We start from the raw sequence: 5,358 nt of genomic DNA, 5'->3' as shown, positions 1-5,358 counted from the left end.
GACTTGCCACATTTTCTAGACTTGCGTGGGCGTTCTCGGATATGTATACTTCAGGGTCTGCACGACAGACTAGGATTAATACTGTGGGGTGATTGCTACTATATCTCCCAGCCTTGAACAAAGCCTCAACACATAACAAGGCCTAATCCCTTGTTCATTGATGAGCAACTCATGCCAGTAAGGGTTCATTAATTAACAAGGCCTAATGCCTTGATATCATCTCAGTTGAGATTCATCAGTTAACATGCCTTCTTCCTTGTTAATTGACGGTAAGCTAAGTTACATAGTGCATCCTCTTAAAACAGTTTCATCTAATTCTTGATTCCCGAAAGCTAGTTAAATTGGTTTTCATGTTTACTTACTGTAGTTTTCTGGAACATTTTCTCATGACATCACTGTGTTTGTTTTGGTTGTTTTTCTTTCTTGAGACGGTTTCCTTTTTTGTCTGCAAACTTCTGGTCATAGCCACTGCAACAAACAAGATACAATACCCTGACAGAAACCTTATGTTTCAATAAAACTGACATATATTATAGAGTGATTACAGAATTATAACAAGAAGTCGTCACCAAACACATGCAACCGATTCAAAGGGTTGAACAAAATCGCCCTTGAACATCACATTTTGTTGCATAATTTTATTGTGCAACAAAAGTCACGTTTGGAGCTCAAGAAATGAGCATTCTTATTTATATGACAGTAGGTTGTGCTCATATTTTGCTGTGCACTGATGCATATAGGACAGAGCATTAAGCAGAACTGCAATACCTTGAAACTCAGCGTGCGGAATAACAGGGAGAGCTGCCTTAGCGTCCTTATTCTGTCCTGTTTCCAACCTGAAAAAATACAATTCAAAATTTATTGCACAATGAAGATAAATTCATGTCGAGGTTTATTGTAGAAACACCAGAAGTTTTACTTGTTGAATGGTTTAATGCATTGAAACTCTTGCAGTTACTGTATTTAAATCATATTAAATTATATTCTTACATCTGTTGTGGATTTAGGGTCATTCCTCTTACAGACTCAGCATTCCGTAGAGCCTGCCTCACAGTTGTCTGTGAAAGTAAATTCATGGGAAAAATGCAATTAGCATTTTGAAAAAACCTAACAAAATGACTAGCAGGTATTACAACTAAAGTCTTAAATAAAGTCGAATTACTGCTAATACAACATCGTATAAGAATTTCCTGTCTGAAAACATTACAAAAATTTACAAAGAGATAAACAATCAATTTAGTTTTTAAAATATATTTGTGTTAAATTTGATTTTGAAATGCCTCAGCGATTTTGAAAAGGATATATCTATTAAGGTCACTATTCCATCCATATAATGACGTGTGATATTGGAACCCAAAATACGTATGTGCATGAATACTGGGATTAGTCTCTATTGCTCCGTCATTGTTGTTTTTGATGAAACCTATGTCTTAAAACATAAAACAGAACGTTTTACGTCTGTAAGAATACGTCCAAAATCAGTCTTATACTAATTATACATTATAATTGAAATTACATGCAACAGGTAATCCTTCAGCTCAACCACAACAAAACAGCTGGTGTTACCTGGGGAATACTAGTATATTCTACCCCCATAGCCTGATTAAGTCCCAGGAAGGATATTTATGACATGTAGTAAACCTTTGATCAGCCAATTAGTCGGGCTGTTGTTCTCATATCGTGATTCAATATACTAAACACTTACTGAATGGAAGGATACTCTACGACTCTGTATTGAGCTCCCTGCTTAATGATATGGTAGTCTTGAGATTTATCAACAACCATGCTGCTGAAGGAACACATGGCGTCATCAGGATTGCCTTACTGATTTTACAAATAATATACTTGCGTCATCTGCAATACATGTATACTCACCTGAGCTGAATGTGCCCTCTGAAGAAATATCGCTGACAGACATTCTGAACGGCTTTGTAGATGTAAAGTCTCAAATTCACTACAGCAAAAATGTCCGTATGTTGGTGTGCAATGATCAACTGCATTTTGCAAACGGGTGTTCATATATGTATTTAGATCTCAAAAGGTCATCAAATTACTTTGAGTTACTCTTCCTCTCTGTAACTTCTCCAACCAAGAAATACCATGGACAGTGCACGTGTACACAACGGTTTTTGAAACATGTAAATAAAGGTATGTCAATTTAATATGAGTTTTACCAATTGACCATGTTGTTGAAATAGACTATTGTTCATCAAGACTAAGCGTTATCAAAAACTAACTCAAATCAGCCAAATAATCCCACTAGTGATATCCTCTTTGGACTGAAGTTGTATATTTTAAGAGTAAGAGGATTATAAGGCATGCTCAACTGGGTTTGGTCGTTTAACTAATCCCACACAGCCATCACCAGCAGAGGGAATGATTTACACATCTCATTTTTTGTGAATAATTATTGTGTTTGTTTTTTATTGAAAAAAAATGAAATGGGATTGTGAACAACTTTACAGTTTATATCGACACCGGTACCACACAACATACAATACAAAATTTAAATGCAGCAGTGTTGTCACATATGTATATAAATTTGAATTACAAACATGGGTAAAGCTTGAAGACAGTCTTATATGGAAATAGTGAATTATCTGATCTTAATAATCTGTCCATCTTAAGATCTGCCTACGTCTTCGTCATTTCTTCTTTTAGATTTGATACTAAACATGATTGATGAATTAACCTCGTGGTTTGTCATATCATAATATTGTATTAGAACTTTGGTTTATTTACCTTTGTAAAGTGCATTCCACACTTACAAGCTAATTGTATTAATATAGAGCATTTATGAGAATGTTATTGGTAAGATAATTATTTTTGGTGTCTTGATAGCAAAATTATGGATACTCACCGAAATAACCATAGACTAAAGACAAAAAACATCTTCAAGCAGAAAGGAAACAGTATGAGGTCGTGTGCAGTAGTCTAATCTTGGTTGTGTACACAAAGTAAATAATCTACTCGTTACATAAAAAAAACATGTTGATTGTAAGAAGCAGCCTCTATCACAGAGAAAGCTTAATGTCTGGTTTATTGACACCTATATGTATGGCTGCCTGTCTGCTAAAGACATATGCAATACACAGCTTCAATCATTGACCACATGCCATTTAAACTTAACACCTATCAGGCTATACGCCATAAACAAAATAAATTGATTGATGACTCATGCACCCGAGTCCTGTCTCAGCCACATTATGCAATTAAGCAGGTGTGATACTTGTACATATTACATGTTTTTTATGTCTCTGGGTTGCAAACAAACTACATCCGTTTTTCATGGATGACTGGATCTCACGGAAACGGGTGCAAACGCTTGTCAGTTTCAAATCCTGCTTTGTGCTTGGACGAATGACAGTTTCCAGTAGTTCACCATCTCTACTGAGATGACTTTTGATTGGATCGAACGCAAATTCAGAGATTTACAAAACCCAACATCTCTACATACATTCTTTATGGATAACAACATAGTGTATATGATTTTGTTTGACAACGGTATATCAATCCATACTGAATCGATGCATCATATACAATACAAAAAGTTGATATCCACAAAGAATCTTACTTTCTTGTACCTCGCCGTACTTCTAAAATGCCCATCAAATACATCTTTCTGAACACACTATGGGCCCCACCTTATGAGCGCTCGGCGTATCAGCAAATGAAGCAGACAATCGGTTGCCGTCGTTACACTTGAGTGCACATCCACCAGCTATGGACTGGGTTTGGTCTCCCTCGGGCTTCCTTACGAGGGACGTAAGTCCAAGTACAACCAGGGATACTCTACAATACTCTATATAGGCTCCCTGGTACAACATATTGCACTTCTGAATCGCGATTGTACGCTTGTAATTTTATTTATTTTCTTACAAACAGCAGAACTGATATCATGGAATATATGTTACTAGTACTAGTACTTATAGTGGTGGAATATTTGACATGTTGATATTTCATATGTTTTGGAGTTTTTTTATCTCGTGATCAATACTAGTAAGTTCTTATCCACCTTGTGCCTGTAAAATACACAGAATGGCCTTCGTTCGGCTTTGTGCATTGTCATTTTATTCATATGGCATAGGAACCATATTTGAGGTGTGGCGAGTCACACTGCTTCTATTTCCCCCGCAACTCTACTGCATCTTTCTTGGATAAAAAATTGGATAAAAAACATTTTGAAATTGTTTCTGCTGAGTTGTAGGCTGGTTTGACATCTTGCAGTGTCATCATCGCGATAATGCGCCGAGGAGTGGGTTGTTTAGGTGGTGAAAGTTGTAATGTGCTGAATTTGGTTTATTACGTGTGAACAAGGAATTTGGCCTATCATAACATTGAAATAAATTTGATGTTCGCTTGATAGTGCTCCGTGGTCAATACTGCAGTGTTGATGGAAATGGTATTCTATAATGCAGAATTTGTTTCACTTTTATAATACTCATGTCCTTTCATGCGAATGAAATTACCCCAAAACAAATAGACAGTGTCAAGCTTACACTAGATGTTTATTTACAGATTACAACAAGAAAGAGGAAGATTAAATTTCATACAAAAAACATTCCATTTACAAATTTACGGAAAACATGTTACACATTATTATCAAATATACAATAAAAAACAATGGGGTAGCATTGTAGTTGTGCATTCTTTAATACTGGTTCATATTTTGCTTTCTTATGGCTCGGGAGGTCTGCCTGTCGCATCCCTTCGACTCGATTTCTGAAGAAAACAGTCAATATGATTATACTTGTATTAAGTGAATGGTAAACCAGTGTGAAAATAGAATCAATGGTTATTCTCATAATCTCATAGCAAGTATTATTGATACTTGTGTATTTAGTGCATTAGAACACAGGTGTTGTATGGTACAACCTTTTTTCTCCTTTGAAAGATCACACGGATTAATATAGACTAACAGCTGGTCTCTGAAATGAACATATTTTACTGAAAAACGTTCATAGTGAAAAAAATAATGAAATGGAGCCCTGAGACTTTCTTCATTTTCTGAAGCTAAGGAAATCTAGACTTGCCACATTTTCTAGACTTGCGTGGGCGTTCTCGGATATGTATACTTCAGGGTCTGCACGACAGACTAGGATTAATACTGTGGGGTGATTGCTACTGTATCTCCCAGCCTTGAACAAAGCCTCAACACATAACAAGGCCTAATCCCTTGTTCATTGATGAGCAACTCATGCCAGTAAGGGTTCATTAATTAACAAGGCCTAATGCCTTGATATCATCTCAGTTGAGATTCATCAATTAACATGCCTTCTTCCTTGTTAATTGACGGTAAGCTAAGTTACATAGTGCATCCTCTTAAAACAGTTTCATCTAATTCTTGATTCCCGAAAG

Source organism: Haliotis asinina, chromosome 7 (assembly GCF_037392515.1).
Source record: "Haliotis asinina isolate JCU_RB_2024 chromosome 7, JCU_Hal_asi_v2, whole genome shotgun sequence".
Taxonomy (NCBI): domain Eukaryota; kingdom Metazoa; phylum Mollusca; class Gastropoda; order Lepetellida; family Haliotidae; genus Haliotis; species Haliotis asinina.
The sequence above is the reverse complement of the archived record's forward strand: the minus strand, read 5'-3'. Positions refer to the sequence as shown.